The sequence below is a fragment of the Podarcis melisellensis genome, assembly GCF_964234715.1.
Source record: "Podarcis melisellensis genome assembly, chromosome: 1".
Classification (NCBI taxonomy): Eukaryota; Metazoa; Chordata; class Lepidosauria; order Squamata; family Lacertidae; genus Podarcis; species Podarcis melisellensis.
Genome location: NC_138528.1, coordinates 76,752,547 through 76,770,171, shown reverse-complemented (window position 1 = coordinate 76,770,171; position 17,625 = coordinate 76,752,547). Strand labels below are relative to the sequence as shown.

The 17,625-nt window shown below is 43.3% G+C and overlaps 1 protein-coding gene across 3 annotated transcripts in view; it reads right to left on the bottom strand.

The window, feature by feature from the left end:
• HRAS (HRas proto-oncogene, GTPase) overlaps positions 1-17,625 on the bottom strand; it is a 58,420-nt gene that overhangs the window by 28,747 nt on the left and 12,048 nt on the right. The window contains exon 1 of one of the 3 annotated variants that reach the window (XM_081919811.1): positions 14,908-15,838. The exons of 1 other annotated variant lie outside the window; for it this stretch is intronic. The gene's annotated coding sequence lies outside the window, so the exon portion shown is untranslated. Of the gene's footprint in view, positions 1-13,409; positions 13,556-14,907; positions 15,839-17,625 lie in introns of those variants that run through there. One more of the 3 variants, XM_081919812.1, reaches the window with a different exon arrangement.

The following is a 17,625-nucleotide window of genomic DNA, read 5'->3' as shown; positions in this document are numbered from 1 at the left end:
TTTACAAAGCTATCGTACTACCAACTTTATGCTTGTGAAACATGGACCACTTATAAACTCCATTTCCAACTCCTTGACGGATTCCATCAATGGTGTCTTCAAAAATTTTTACACATCACTTGGGAAGAGAGGTGAACTAATGTCAGTGTACTGGAAGAAGCAAAGATCCCCAGTGTCAAAGCAATGATTCTTCAACATCAACTTTGTTGGACTGGTCATGTTCTTCAGATGCCTCATTATCGTCTTTCAAAGCAACTACTCTATTCCCAACTCAAGAATGGAAAGCAAAATACCGGTGGACAACAAAAGAGGTTTAAATATGCTCTCAAGGCAAATAAAAAAAAATGTAACATAAGCACTGATAACTGGGAAACTCTGGCCTGCGAGCACTCCAATTGGAGAACATGGACTTTGAAGAAGCATGAACTCAGGGCAAAAAGGAGAAAAGAGCTAAGAGGAAGGCATGCTTGGCAACCCCTCACTGTGATCAACTGCCACCTGGAAACCACTGTGGAAGGACGTGTGGATCCAGAACTGGTGTCCACAGTCACTTATCCACTCACTGTTAAGACGTGGTCATGGAAGGGAATCTTACTCAGATACGGGTGGTCGCCAAAGAAGAAGAATATTAATAAGATTTGGCTTCAATACAAAAGCAAAATATGAAACCTACTCTTCAGTTATTCTGCATATTTGCCATAAAGATCAGAAATGTTAAGCATTCAACAACCAATATGGATCTTCTGCCATATTTTATTTACCCGGTGTCCTATCTTCTGGTAGAATGTTTATGTATTGGGCATATGGTTATTTCAAGTATTATACTGATTTTGTAAATCACTTTGTGCTTCTGCTGTCCAGGAAAATGGATCCAAAAAGAATGTAATAATAAAAAAGAGTTTGTAGCAAAACAGGCCAGATGTTGGTAACTATGGGATGGTGCCATTCCAATGAGAATTTGCAAACACTTGGAATCCTGGTGCCTTAAATCTTGCTTACAGCAGTAATGGTTTATAAGCAGTGCCATAGAGCAAATCCATATAGGCTATCATGAGCAGAAGCCAGCAACTCCTGAAATAGGTTAAGAGGTTCCAAAACCTCGCTGATTTCCTTAATACAACATGTTTAGTAAAAAGACATGCATACAAAGAGAGATCATTGTCTTGCTTCATTCAATTGCTCCCCACCCAACAAGTTTCATGGCTGAACAGGATCTCTCCAGTTCAAGTCCAACATACTCTCACACCTCTTGTTCACTCTTCGTAGTTCCATGATATCAATGAGGTGCCCCAAAGAGGGTGTCTTATTAAAAACCCACAGGAATGCATTTAGAAATTGCTATGCTAGTGAAGCTAATTTGCTCAGACTTGTTCACAAGGAAAAACATCAATGCAGGTGGCAGAGTCTTCCAAGGATCTTCTCCTACCGCAACAGCAAAAGGGAATGTAGCAGGAGAGGGAAACAAACTAGTTTGCAAGTGTTCACAACAACTGGCAAACATGAAGAAGAACAATAACCAAAAAAAACCCCAACAAACCCCAAAACTTGCTAGACTTTACACCTATATTTAAGACCTCAGCACCACCCCCTGGATCTTCCCATAGTGACAGCAATTAGAGGTTTCATAACCAGTCTAGGATGGGTAGGTTCTCAATTCAATGCTACAGAACATAAAGATGGCACAATATCATAATCCCTATCTGTGTTACAGCTATGAAACTTTGATATTGCAGCCATTTTCTTTTATGAAGGGTTGGGAACTTCTTTCAGTTGAAGGGCTGCGATTCCTTCTGGGCAAGCTACAGGGGCCCCATGCAAAAGTGAGCAGTGAAACACATGTAGATTTTAGCTCTCAAAAATAGGTAACTTTCGACAAAGGCTCACACACCCTTGTCAATCCTCCATTCAAGCAAGCGGGAGTTATTATCAGTGTTCAGCGATACTTTCCAGTCATGCAAACACGCAAGGATGGTGAAAAATAGGACTGGTGAGGGGTGAAACCTGGGAAATGTGACTTGGCCAGGGAGAATCCCAAGAATCAGATAGAGAGGCCTGGAGGACTGCATTCAGCCCCAGGGCCCAAGGTTCCCCATCCTTGTCTTATAGTATAGGTACCTTTGTCTTCCATCTCATTGGTTTGAGAGCATGAGGTGCAGCTACTGCTGTACATTTTCAGCGCCCTAAGATGGATTCTGTTTCATAAAATGGCTCCTGCGCACTGGCTAAGGGCTGGTTCCAGACACTACAACAGCGTGGATAAATTAATAGGTTTGTAACTTTTCAGGTTTGGGGAAGAAAAACCAACCTGAGCCAGACACAAAGCAAGCCGACAACGGATCCCTCCAATGAGGCACCTGTCTCCAACTTAAAGACTGAAAGCAGCATCAATACTATTTCAGATTTGTACAGAAACAAGTCCAGGAACAGACAAGCTGGAGATGGGAGAAGAAAAAGGACATTAGTTTGGACATCAGAACAAGAAGATCCCAGAAAGGAGTCTGTGGAAAAGGCTTCATGCAAGGCCACATCCAACTATCACAGCTGTAGAGACTCGCTATCAGAAAAAGTTGGAGCAGTGTTAGAAACTGAGAAGAATGCTAGGAGCCATTGTAGGCACCAAAACAAAATGTCTAGGCAATGAATCAGGGGGTCTGCAACATAGTGCGGCAGCAAAAGATGCTCTTTTGCTACTGTTCTACCCCGCCAAACAGCTGATTCACCTGGCAGTGCAGCAGCAAAAAAAAAAAAAAAAAAAAAGGACTTGTCTTTTCCTGCTGGGCAAATCAGGTGTTTGACAGGGATAGAGGATCTGCCAAACTGGACCCGTCAGACCAGCTGACTGCAGCCAGGCAGGCGGAGATGTGACTGGCGCCCGGTAATTTCAAATGCTGGTTGGAGTTATCTGTGCCTACAGAGTTGCTCCTTTTACTTTTGGCAGCAGTCTCACCCAACCCTGTATGACGTAAGAGGGCTATAGACAGAGCTGTAACCAAAGCAGCCTGTCCCATCCTCAGTGTATATGGGTGACATCATTTTATAAGTGAAGAGAATGCACACCAGTTAGCCTTAACTGTGGTCAGCATCAATCCAGCTGTATCATATGTAATGCCACCGTGGGGAGGACAGGCAAAATTCACACATTATAAGAGAGGTACAATTATGATTAAGTACTGGGAGTATTAAGTGTATATCCACCCTTTAAGTCTTTTAACTAGACACTGAGCAAAAAGTGGGCATCAAAACTCTTTTCACCTTTAGGTCTTTGCATTCAATTAACAAACCTTCATACAAATGCATTACAGCCCTTTCTATAAAGCAGCTTGCCAGTTTCTCACAAACCTAGCACAGCAAGTAGAAATTTTATGAGTGCTCAAATGTACTGAAAGACGTGCAAAGCTATGGGGGCAGGATTATGCTGTGGAAAGATGTTGGCTGTTGGCCTGGGTGTGCTGAAGTCTGTGATTAGTCATGCTTCACAAAAGCTTCAGGGATTGCTGTTCTCATCCTACAGACTATTAGCCAACTGTGGGGGTTGAAGAAGAGGAATGGCAGGATTATCCAGATTCAACAGCTACCTGCTAGTAACATATTCCAATTACTTGCCCAGGCCCCACGATGTGAGTTTTCTGCAAGATTTTAAACTTACTTCAATGTGGAAGGACTGAACTCTGTATTTTTTACAATCCAGCCCTATGTCTGCTTCCACTCAAAAGTCCTAACAGGTGAATCTGGGCTTGTTCTACAGTGTGTGTATGGTTGCAGTACTACTGAAATGAACTTAAGATTCTAGCAAAGATGCCTAGCAGTAGATGCATAGTGAAATCACTCCCAAGATACCAAAGGCAAATTTGAGGGCACATGACTAACAAAAAATACCATACTTAGCAACTGCAGTTGCCATTTATTTATCTATCCAATATTAAGCTCACCTCAAAAGTTAAGCGTAGGGCATGTGAATGTCTAGTAATTTATTATTATTATTATTATTATTATTAATCATTTATACCCCGCCCATCTGGCTGGGTTTCCCCAGCCACTCTGGGCAGCTCCCAATAGAATATTAAAAACACGATAAATACAGCAAACATTAAAAACTTCCCTAAACAGGGCTGCCTTCAGATGCTTTCTAAAAGTCAGCTAGTTGTTTATTTCCTTGACATCTGATGGGAGGGCATTCCAGAGGGCAGGGGCCACTACCGAGAAGGCCCTCTGCCTGGTTCCCTGCAACCTCACTTCTCGTGGTGAGGGAACCGCCAGAAGACCCTCGGCACTGGACCTCATGAATATGGGAATAGCTGATTGGCATACCTGCAATGCAGAATGCCTGTATTCTCACAGGAGCAACACTGAAGTACCCTAACTAGTTGTATCCAAGCCTATTAATCATTCGTTTAAATGATAAATCTTTGAAGAGATTGTAAAAAATCCTTTTGTCCAAAGAGCAGAGAACTGACAAATCATTAGCAAATGCGCTCTTCCATATCTTTCCCTTGCATGTCACTCTGTCGAAAGTGATAGTTCACTTGAAAGAAGAGTCACATTGATTAAAAAGTTTGTGCTCTGGAGTAAATAAGGCCTCCTTTGCTGATGCTAAAGAGCTTCCAAACCACCAGTTTTTAAAAAAAGAAACTTCTACTCTTAAGGTCTTTGCCCAGGGCAGCCTCTCAGCCACTGGCTCTCTACTCCGGACAACTGTTAATAACACCCTGTTTATGAATATACACGCCAGTTTCCCCCCTCAGCTATTCTGTGGTTTTAACCCTCACACTGTGCTAATCAACTCCCTTTTTCCATCCAACTCAGCTGTCAAAATCCCATCTAACTAAACCTGACTGCCTGTCTTGCTCTCATCCAGGCCAATCAGAGTGAATTTACCTGTTCTAAGCTCCACCTAATAAAATCTCAAAGTGGTAGTCTCAGTCTTCTCTGTCAGAACTTGTTACCAAGGTCTATTGCTACACAGGTTTGTACATAACGGTACAAAACCTCGAACTGTCACAGAACATTGAGGACACACATATACAGACATTTATACACAGAGAGAATTTCTTCACATTCCCCAACTCCAATATCCATTGTGCAATCCTCCAACAGCACCAAGTCCACAAAGTAATCAAAGGCCCTCAGAGATGTTATGTATTTGGGTCAACTTGCAGAGGCCAGACAGCTGTTTCTGCTCAGGTTTGATGGCAGACCAGCTGCTTTTAAGCAATGACTGAGTTCACGCAATGGATTACATCACACATATTCTGATAGTTCCTGTGCCAGGCCCTGGTTAGGTGACCGAAGTTCTAACTTGGAGTAGTAGTGCGGGTAAATGCACAACTCTGAGTAAATAGAGCAATTTAGAGACAATGAGAACCAGAACATGACACATCCTAGCAGTACCAACAACCTGGATTCAATGCAAAATGTTCCCAAAAAACCCCTTCCCATCACCAACCTTTAAGGTCAATAATGAATATAGCACAGGTTGATATAGTACACTGCTAGCAGCAAATATCCAAACAGACAAAATGTGACTACACCAGTGTATTGTTTACAGTGAAGCCGCAACATGGCTATAATGCTCATACAGATCAAACACTTACTTTATGCTTGAAGTAGATTGAAGCCAAGACTGACAGCATGGTAGAATCAATCATACCATTTCTCCCAGGTGAAAGGAGAAGAGGAGATATTGTTTAAAGTCTACGTAACCAGGTTTAAGATTTGTGCTACTTGCCTCTAACATTTTCACCCCCTACAACACCTTGGCATCCTTACAGAAAGCAGAAATAAAGGTTCTAGGAGTAGAGCGACTTCACACGTAGATCTCCATTTTGAAAGGGTTTATTGTTTCTTCATCACTACTGATCTTTGCCAAGAGGAAAAAGAGGGTCAACACTTTTTTGCCTATATTATTAAAACGCTGAGAGCCCACCAACAAACAGCATAAATTACCACTGCCATCCCCAACATGCAAAGTTCAAAAGCTTTGCAACTAAGCAGCAGGAAGGACTTAAGAAAAGCATCTATCATCCTCCATGCCTTTATGGGAGCAAATTCAACCCAGAGAAAGACATAATTTCCATGAGCAGAAATTGTTCAGCTTACAGTACATGAGAATAGACAAAGTGATAGACACTTTGGCCATTTTCACACAAGGCTTAAAAGAGTTTATGCTCAAGTCTGCAAGTGTCAAACCTACATTGGGTAGAATGTACATTTACTTGCTCTTCAGAACTCTATTCTGCAGTAACAACATTCAGACGCAACAGAAAACAGACCAAGAGGGGTTAAAATGTGCTTTTTTAGAGTTGTAAAATATCACTCTACGTGTTTACATAGAATCAAGTTCTAACAAGTTAAATAGGACTTGGTTCCTAGTTAACTATACTGTATTTACTTATGCAGCCCGAGAGAAAATGTCGCAAGACAAAATAATTTTTATGTGTTCCAATGATGCTCACAGATTGAAGATAATCGAAATGCTTGGAGTTTAGCAAAAGCAAAACAAATACTTAAGGGCTGATACTTCACTACAGTGATACTTAGATTTCTGTCCCCTGGTCCCAGTTGTTAGGCCTTCTCTTTAATCTGATTTTATACACTGAAGACTGCTTCTCAAGTAATGTCTTGGCAAACCCATGGTTGCCACCCAGTAGACACTCAATGGACTGGTTCACACACATGTGCATGAACTAGTAAGAGGCTAAGCAAAGTCTCAGGCTTATACACTCCCCCTCCTCTCTTTGTATATGGCTAGAAGGACTTCACTAGTATCTAGCTTCCATTTTTACTAATCCTGGCCAGCCCTTAGGTAATCCATCAGTTTCAAAACAAGTCCAGCTTTACACAATGGGTTATGAAGTTGATGGTATGAGGAATCTCTCCCTTCACTCCACTCCCAATGTATTGTGGGACTCCAACTACCTTTGTTCCTGGACTTTGGCCCTGCTAGCTCAGGTTGAAGGGAGTTGGGAGTTAAACATCTATTGGGTCATAGCTTCCCCATTCAGGAGGCCCATTCCCCATTCCAGGAGTGCAAATTCAACAAGATTCTTATCAAATCCAATACAATACATTCTCCAATAATAATTGGGAAACAATCATGTTAACAAAGGTCTGATGGATTCCACACAACTAACTTGGAAAACTCTAACAAACTGAATAGCATGCATGAAATGAATCCACCCCAGTCCATCACCATTTTATACCCATACCAAGGTAAACTTTCTCTGACTCTGTTGTACCTGGAGGAAATGCCATGTAATTATTAAATATATAGGAGCAAAGGAAATAAATAAAGGGAAGAGGTTTTCAAGAAACACTAAAGGAAAGAAGAGAGAAAGCACACAAGAGCAATAAAAATTACAATGTGAGGAGGATGGAGGTTACCAGAATATGAGAGAATAGTCTCCCAAACCTGTAATTTAATATGGCACATTCTCACTGAAAAACGCACACAATTATCCACCACTGTTGACTATACTGTAACAAAACAGGATAGTATTCTCTATATTATTGGATCATATAAAGGAGACAAAATGGGTTTGCAACTTTCAATATTCTCTGAAAGTTTATCAAAATGTCATTTTACAAGGATCAGTGTATTAAAGCAAGTGAAATTTAAAAATGCTTGACTTTTCTCCAATTTTTATCTAACCACAGTTTTAAAACCAACATGCACATAAGTATTGGCTATACAATATACATTTTATGTTAACAGTGTCCCTGCCATCCAAAGCATTCATTGTTTACCACTCAAACATCCATCTCGTTCACTAGAATTCTTGTTGGGAACATGTGAAACTATGGAATATTTTATCACCTACAAAGCTATTAACTGCACTGCCTGCAATCCTATGCACACTTATCAGGAAGTAAGTCCCACTAAAAACACTGTGTGGCTTACTTCCAAACAGACATGCCTAGAAATAGCCTGTATTTGCAAAAAGGCAACATCATACATGCACCTAAGACTGGGGGTGGGAGGAGGGGAGAACACGTGGCTATGACAAGGAATAGACATTCGAGATACATGTAGCTTCCCAACACTCCTTCAGTTTTCAAATATAAAGTTCTATTGTGTAAAAACTAGCATATGATGTCATCTCTCTGAATACACAATAGTAGAGATTCCAAAGATACCATTCCATGGCTGCATCAACTTGCATTTTAATGCAAATGCTAAATGTATTAGAAACCACAAATCTTTTTTAAAAAAAAGTACTTAGACAAGTATATATGCAGTACACGTAACCATGAGCAATAACAAAAACAAATATAGCAGTGTTCTTCCCGACAGCGTTGTTCAGGGTGATAAAATCATGTTTAAAAACCAAATAGTCAGGGCCTCATCTGAAGGAACAAAAGATGAGAGAAGGGGTGGGGCAGGCCATTGCCCACCAGGCTGCAAATGACTTTTATTTCCTATGCATTATGCTAATCAAGTCAGTCATTTCCACCTGACTGTTTTCTCCCACCCCCAGAAACACACCCTACAACCATTGTTCTTGAAGCCAGGATTCCCTTTCCATCTCTTGTAACAACAGGCTATGCAGGAGGCCAGGAATCAAAGCTTTCCAAAGGCAGAGATTTATCATCCATCAGTCCTTCTATTTGCTCCCAGGACTGTCTCTGCCTTTGGAGAGACTCATCATGTACTTTGGATTGTCCTGAATACCGCCCTTTGGTAGCCAAGCCCTACACCAAAAGTCCTGATGGGATGCATTTTGGCTTGCCTGCTGATGAAACTGAGTGTGTGATGATTGATAACATTGTCATTTATCTGTTTTAGACCTCTAAGTAGTAGCCATTGCCAGAATATTGTCCTGTTCGCCTCTGTACAGTTCCATACTTATTTCAGACATCATGGTAGATTGCAATGTTTATCTGGTGATAAAATTGCAGTGTTTAGCTGGTGAGTTATCACGGTTGAAAACAAGATATTGCCTAGCCCTTACACACATTGTGATTCGTGATATATTGCCAGCTCAAATATTATGAAACAATTATGATGTGAACTTCAAACCGGTTTTGGAAGATATATCAATATATCACCCAGCCCTACTTCCTTCCAGAGTGAGGGGGCATGACAAAGGCTTTGCCAATCCCTTCCTCCCAAGGACAGGGGGTGTGATGTAGGCAAGCCTGAGAGGACTTGAACTATGATCTTAACCACGCACTAGTTATTTTTGACTGCAATTTCCCACACTTCCTTACTGCATAAATTCATTTCTTAAGAGAATCACATGAGGATTACAATTTGATGGACACCTCTGGAATTTACCCTATGTATAATAGTGGTACTCCATTTATCATTAAATAAGTATGTAATTCAGTGGCATTAGGGTTAAATAAGTTAAGAAGCATTTGAGAAAATATTATGTCTGAGGAGAAACTAAGTGCTGTAAAGGAAGGCAGAAGGGGGGCTTTTGTTTGGATTTCTATGAAGCAGTTTGAAAATTGGAGGCGCTTTCAAAATCTAAACTGTCCTTAACTTATGTGATAGGGTTGCCTATTGCTGGTTTACAGATGCATAAAGGCAAACAATATAAAATTACAGTAAAACATTCAAATGGTGTTCCTGAAAGTAGTGTTCTACAAAGCTCTTCCAAGTGTTTATTTAGTCCACACATAGACACACCCCTCCACATTTTGACAAGGCCCTCAAAGGTATGGAATCGGAGACAGAAAATACTTTGAAATTCCATTCATGGACAATTCAAATTTATACTGAAAAAGAGGGAAAAGTAAAGGAACCAAACAGAAACAAAGAATGAAAGGGGGGGAGGATGACTTTCTAAATCAAATGTCTAGATTACTCGGCAGTTAGAGATGGTGATCTTTTCCAGACCTTTATCGTGCCAGTCTAGGACACTGCTTTCACAATTTGCCAGCATGTAAAACTGTCAAATGCTACTGATAATATTACTGCAGCAACAACTGACTAAACATAGCTAGCCAACAGCCCTCCTCTGTTGCTTGCACCCCAACAACTAGTGCTCAGAGCCATGTCTGATGTTTAATTACCAACTAGAAAGTTCACTTCAGGCAACTGTTCTAAAAAAAATATGCACACCCCTATGTTTTAAAATGCACAAGAAAGCAGCAAGGAAGGGTTGCAAACATGACCACTTGTCAACAACGCTTACTATAAATACCTCCATCTTTTCTTTTTTAGGAAATTAAAGTTCTTTGTTCTTTCCCAGTACTGTACACAGTTCCATGCAGCTATATTTTTAACAAAGAAACTATCCATAAAACCCTATTTATATTAACATTGCTCAAAATGTAACAAACCCTGTTTTACCTAAGCAGTGGGACAATGTTTTAGCTTCTGTAACAAATGTGTCATTAGATTATAAATTACATTTTATACAACATTTGTACAGAACAGGACTACCTACATCGACAACATGCTGCTGGAGATGTAATAAGGGAAATGCTTCTTTGAAGCACATGTTTATGAAATGTCTGACACTTACAAATTTGTGGAGGAAAGTACTAGAATGCATAAATACTACATTAGGAAAATATTTAAAATTGACTGATGATAATATTACTTGAAACTATATATCAACTATAAGGGGTTTGATGATGGGCCATATTGTAATCACAATTTTAAGTATTTTTTATTTCCCCTCTTTTTTCCTTTCACTTTACTTCCTCACTGAAAACTTGCAATGGAGTATGAATATAGAACATATGCTTATTCATTACTCATATGCAAACAGGTTTTACTAACATATTTTCAATAACATGTTTTTAATTGTTTTTTATTGAAAGATTTTCATGGATAACAAACGTACAGATAGTGCCTATATTTTCAGTTCATAGAATCTTTTCTATAGGTCAGTTACATTCTTAATAACATATTTAACAATAGGTGCAGTCTTAGGTACAGGAAACAAGAACCTGAATGTAAGAATTTTTATGTCACTTTGGGAAATTGTTTTTAACAGTAATGCTACCAACAAGTTTATTAGATAAACCAAGAGTCAAGGAGAATATTTCTATCACTTTCAATTCCTGCCCAGATTCATAATTGCAGCTCCACAACTCTGATGAAAAGAATATGAGCAAGTGAAAGAATGATGGTGCAATCCTTAAACATATCTACTCAGAAGGAAGTCCAACTGGGAGTTGTTACCTAGTAAATGCACTCAGTTGTTCTTGTTTAGTCGTTTAGTCATGTCCGACTCTTTGTGATCCCATGGACCAGAGCACGCCAGGCACTTCTGCACTCAGTAGTGCAGACTAAAAGAAGTGAAACCCTACGTATCTAGGCAAATACCAAGACATCATTAAATTTCAGGAGACTCCTGGACTGATTCCAAGAAAGTATGGTAAATAACTGAGTATGGTAAATAACCCCAATCTCTTTGTTCATTAATAACAATCCTATATGACAAACCTGTATAACAATAATAAAATATTGTATTATATTTCAACATGAAATGATCATTAAGTAATGAGTTGTTTGAAAGTTACCTGGATTGAGCCTTCCATAAAAGTTCATCTTTATTAAAGTTTTGTCATGAACTCTCTATATATTCACACACTCACACGTAACCACTGTTTATGTTTGTGCATGCATGGTGTATCATGTCCACCTTGGTGAAGAAACTTACATTTTCCAAGCCTTGAGCCAGCAAAGAGTGACAAATTCATTTCCTTCCCTATTACACCACAAGTGCACACCCCCATATTTTCCACATTTATATATCTGGGAAGCAGTCCTCAAAGTAGTGTCAATGCACAAAGTTATTAGAATAAAATGCTTTCCCCAACTCAACTCAACTCCAACCCCACCTACCACCACCACCACCCGCATTAAAAAGTCTTGTTCCATTTGTATTTTTCAGTCCTGTTTACCAAGGGAGAACTTCCACTGCCTGTGCATGACTTAATCTGAGCCAGGGCTCAGAGAGAGAACCAGCTTGGTCATACCAGGACCATCATACAACAACATCCAGATAAAGAGTCATGAATAGAAAAGTGTTGGTTCACATCTGAGAAACTACAGCTAGTATTCACCATCTAGAAATAAGAGGTAAATTTTTGAGGGCAGATGACTTGGTTTTCAGATAGATTTGAGAGCCAGCTTCTCTCTCTTAAAATAAGCCACTATGCCCAGGCAAAGTTCTAACTTTGTGATGCTGAGCAATTTGTCACCAGCACCACTTGACAGCATCAGGAGGAATTACTGATTTGCTGGTGATTTAAATTATTTCAGTCACCAAGCTGAAAGCCGTGATTTGAACTGTTTATTTTCAACCATTTCCCCATGAATCAGTTATTTTCCAGAGAAAAGACTGTCCTAAGCAGAGAGGACATTTTTTTCCAAATTAACACAAATGCTAGACTAGATTCAAACACAATCCGATGCACGACTTGGTCCAAGAAGAGTGCACAGGGGTGAAACATCAGTCCATCTCCAACAAGAAGCTGCAATAGGACACACATGCTTTTGAGCCATTAGTGTAGCTTACATACTCTCCACCCCCTGCTACAACTGTTGTTATTTAGTATGATAAATCATTCTTGATTCCCCAATATTAGTAGGCCCCCACCAACAGGGTCACCCGAATGATGAGAATGATATTAAGTCAAGTGTTCAGAGAGAACAACAAGGCACAAGGGAGCAGTGCCTTCCGCTTCCATGGGTGGAGTTCACAGGTGGGTTCTGAGTAGCTCCCACAGGGAGCTACTACACACTTAGTCAGTGGCCAGATCTCACTGTCTGGAATGACTTTTGTCTTTAACAACAGGATGTGAACCTCTCCCACCCTGCTTCTAGAGGGAATAAGCTCATTCCGACTATAGCTCAGTACAGGCTGACATTACTGTTTAGCCCAAGCAAGGACAGAAACATGCTTAAAATGATTTGGCAGTGGCCAATTTCAAAATCTGGCTGCCAGTGTTTAGCACAGGGCTCCCCCCTTCTTTTTTTTGGTGGTGAGGATTGGGGGGGGGCTCACATTCCTAGGCACACAGCATGGAATTTCTAAGATCTTGGGCCATCAGGCTCCTGGGATTTTGCCCACCATTAACTCCGAGAGCCAGAGTCCCCCAGCAACTATTCTCAAGTGACAGCTTGCAGCACTGGGAGTGGCATAAACTAGCAAGGAAGGAAGCCATGTTAACCCCTCCTCAATCAGTGCACAGTCATACTAGGAGGCTGCTACAGGCTAGAAAGCAACACAGGATCAAAGGGAAGGATTAGGGGTCCCAAAGGAGTAAGAATATAAAGCACTCATCGTTCTATACAAAAAAAACCCCTCACTGCTGCCGCCTCCATGACCCTTCAGGGGTTTTGAAAGCCTTTCAAAACTATAACAAGGGAATCAGGGGCACTGCTATTCTATGCACTTGCCAAAAGAACAGCAGCCACCTAGATTTGCGGCTGTGAACAAACTTACTTCATATCATCTCCGACCACTCCCTAAATTGCAGATGGATGCCAGAAGAGTATGCGAGAACAAACACAGAGGTACTCAGAGTCCTAGCAAAATAAATAAATAAGCAAGCCATAGAGCAAAAGACTCTGGAAGGAGGAAACAAGCAGGCAAAGGAAGAGTCAGAGCAGGCTTCTGGTTTTGTTTTTTTTTCTGGAAGATGCAACGCCCCTCCCATATCCCCCTTTGCTTGGCTGGCAGGAAGTGTTTACAGAAAGCAGAGACCACGCAAACCTAGGCAGGGAGGCAGGCGGGCAGGCAGGCAAGCAGGTGATTCTTAACCCTCCATTAGCCCCAAACACGTCAGACTGGAGGACAACAAGCACACTGTGCTGGGGCGGAGGGGGAGCGAAGAGAGAAAGAGATCACATCGCCTACTTCCTTGTGTGCAAACAAGATGTGCAGGTCCACAGCTTTTAGAGCTTGTGGTACGAGGTGGCTACTAGACTAGGACAGGGGAGGACAGTATTGCCCCGTTACCCCTTCAGCTGCACACAAGCATCACACCACGCACCTGCAAATCTCTATGTGGGGATCCCTAAAGCATGGATACGCAAGCATCTTTACGAAAGGTTCAGCTAGTAACAAGTGAAGGACTAACAACAAAGGGGAGGAGTCAGAAACCTCAGAATGAAGAATACAACCACATGCCTGAAGAATACAAGAGGCTACACCCCTCACCCTCGAACGTAGTGCTGTCACCCCTGCCCTCCCCGTCTACATGGAGACAGGCGCACCCCACTGCAGGCTGATATTGTGTGTGTGTGTGTGTGTGTGTGTGTGTGAGAGAGAGAGAGAGAGAGAGAGAGAGAGAGAGAGAGAGAGAAACGCACACGAGGCCATTTTCCCAATACACATCCACTGTTGCTTCCTTGTCAGAATGTATGACCTCACGCTTCCCTCAAGGCTCTTCTTTCCCAGGGACGCCTCCCAAACTTACCGACAACAACCCACCCCGACACACACACACACACACTTATGTCCCTGACCGACTCTTATACTTGGGCGTTTAAAATGTTGCCGTGGGGAGCGGGGGGGCAGAGCTGGACTTCCCCGCTCACTTTGGAAACTCGGATTACAGCTGCAGCAGCTTCAGCTGCGTTCCAGGAAGAGAGCGCGTCCATGGCAGGCGAGCGCGCCTTTTTGTTGGCCGGCAAAGCCCAGCTCTGCGACGCCAGGCTGCAGCTCTCCCCGCTGTCCCCACACATGCTCCCTGGGACACGCCGCCGGAGCCACTGCAGTGCTTGCTGCTGCGAACTACACCCAGCGCTTGGAACGTCTCCTGAGCAGGCTGCGAGGAGAGACGGGCGACGCTCGCCCCACAGACCACTCGGTTGCCTTTCCTGTTCTTTTGCTGCTGCCAACAAATTACTTTTCCGAGGAAGGCGGCTCGGGGAATGCACTACTCCCGCCCACCCGCAAAACAGCAGAATAAATCGGGGCGGGAAGGGGTTTTACTCACCGTCTGCTGTTCCCCCCACCACGAGGCTACTTTTCTTGCAAAGGCAGTAGAGTATAGCTGCGCTTTTCTCAGGGGAGTCAGTGGGGCTTTTTTCTTTTAAAGGCAGCGTGGGGAGCAATGCAAAGTTTGCATGGGGGGAGGATCAGCCCCCCGGGATAGATCCACAGATCCTTGTGTCCCTTTGCCTGCAGGCGGGCTGGCTGCTCCAAGTCAGTTCCCCGCTGGCCCGATGCAGTGGTGAACTTTCCACCTAGGCGGTGGCGGCGGCGGAGCCCCCTTCTCGCAGCGCCCTCCCCGCATTGGCACCCAGCATCCAGGCGCTCTCTGTGCTGCGGGAGGGCGGGGAGCGGCGGCTGCTACGGCGTCGGCGTCGTCAGCCTGGACAATGTGTGTGTGCGCGCGCGAGGCGAGCCCCAGGCAGCGAGCAGCACACGCCCAAACTCCGCTCGCTCCCCGCCCCCTCGTCACTCACAACCTCCTCCCGGAGCAGCCGATAGGCGCTTGGGCTGAACCTCGGCGCCCCCCGCCGCGGCCTCTCCGCTCCTCCGACCTCGTGGTGGGCTGCGGGGCCTGTCAATCACGCCCCGCGCTCCCTTCTCCCCGGGCCCCGCCTGCCGGCCGCGCTGCTACTGCTTTGGCCTGGGCGCGCGGCGAGTTCTGAAGGGGCTTGGAGAGGAAACGGGCGTCGCGAGCGGCGAGCGGGGAATTGCCTCTTCTTTTGCCACGCTTATTTTTAGAGCTCTCCGCTTCCTCCAGTCAAATGAAGCCTCCTCTCCTTTCTTCCGGGTGCAGCTCTCTCCCTTTCCCGCTCAGCAAAGCGCTTCCTTCCATCCCTGGCTCCCCCCGCCTTAGTCTCCACTCAGCAGGCTCCGCGTTTGCTTCCCCCACCCCAAAAGGCCCGCTTTCTGTACGTGGCCTGGCTGTGCTCTGTCTCTCCGCTCTCCCCGCCTTTTCTCTTATCCTGCCGCCGCCGCCGCCGTTGCTGCTTCCATTGGGCGCCTGTCCCTGCGCTGTTGTCTGTTTTCCCTGCTCAGGGGTGGACGGCGTGAGCTGCCAGGCTGTGAAATAAACAGGGCGCGGGAAGACCGCCTCCGCCCTGGGGGAAAGTCGTAGTGGGGGTCGCACAAAGGAAGGAAACGAGGGGTCTGTCGCAAACTCGTCGTGTTCGCCCAATATTGGCCCAGGTCAATTAATTAAAACGTTCCCCTGCACGAAAGCGCAGGTTCCAGTGATTCTTTAGAGGACATTCTCAAAAGTAATCAATATTTAAGTTTGTTTTCCCCCCAGAAGCTTTCGTTTTGCCGTAACCTCCACCCTACTCCTGAAAACATAAGATTCTGAATTAATTCCCATAACCTTGAGTGTGAGCATTCAAGCGTGGTTAAATTAAAGCACGATAAACTAGGGCGGAGGGAGGTGTATTCTTTCAAAGCATGTTTATGTAAATATGCTCACCAAACATGCAGAATGCCCATCAAGTTGGCGATAGTGTGAGCAGAGGAAGGTCATTATTACACATCCATGGACTTCACATTCAGGCTACAGCTTAAAGTTGGGTACATATGGATAGATAGATAGATAGATGATAGATAGATAGATAAATAGATAGATAGATAGATAGATAGATAGATAGATAAGATAGATAGTTAAGCCTGCAGAATCATGAGAACTCAGCAACATGATTGCTCTTACTCTGCTTCACTTAATGTGCGTAGCAGGTACGGATTTTTTCTCTTCCCATAGAAGTGGTTGATAGCCTAACACTTGATGGTCTAGCATTGGGATGGAGGCTTAAGTTGTCCTCTACTCCCAGTGCCCAGGGTGTGGGTCAAGTTTTTCTGCTTTTCAACCAGGGCCCAGATTGCCAACACTTTACACTGTCCCATAGCAGTTAGGGGGAGCCATGGAAAACTAATTGTACTGTACTCTTGTTCTGCATAAGGTCTACCCTCTGTTCTGTTTTTTGGCCACGCTAAAGTGTCATAACTCAAGAACTGACTTCAGTTTTTATACATTGAGTGGCAGAGTAATGACCACTATTATAACAGCTGAGGGACAGAGATAATGAATTGCAGTGTACTTTTTAAAAATTATACAGCATATTATTTATTTCAGTAAAATTATACCCAATTCTCTTCCATCATGGAATTCATTGCAGTGTACATGTGACAAACTGATCAGATTCAGGCATGCTTAGTTTCAGCAATGCGGTTGTATCATGTGCCCTTGAACCATTGTGGCATGCACTGCAAGACAGCAACCTAGATAGCAGTTTGTAGCTGCTTGTAGGGGGCTACAGGGTTCCAGAAGGGCAGTATGGCCATTGGAGAGAGCCAGAGAACCATTGTTAGGTGTAAGTGATTAAGAAGAAGAAGAGTTTGGATTTGATATCCCGCTTTATCACTACCCTAAGGAGTCTCAAAGCGGCTAACAATCTCCTTTCCCTTCCTCCCCCACAACAAACACTCTGTGAGGTGAGTGAGGCTGAGAGACTTCAGAGAAGTGTGACTAGCCCAAGGTCACCCAGCAGCTGCATGTGGAGGAGTGGAGACGTGAACCCGGTTCACCAGATAACGAATCCACCGCTCTTAAATTTTAGTGCCAGCTGCATTTGTTTTCACACATGAAGCAAAAAGTCAAAACGATACTTTTCCCAGATGTTCTTAATTGCATACAAGCCCTATGCAGACATTCTAATTATATACATGCTAGCTGGCC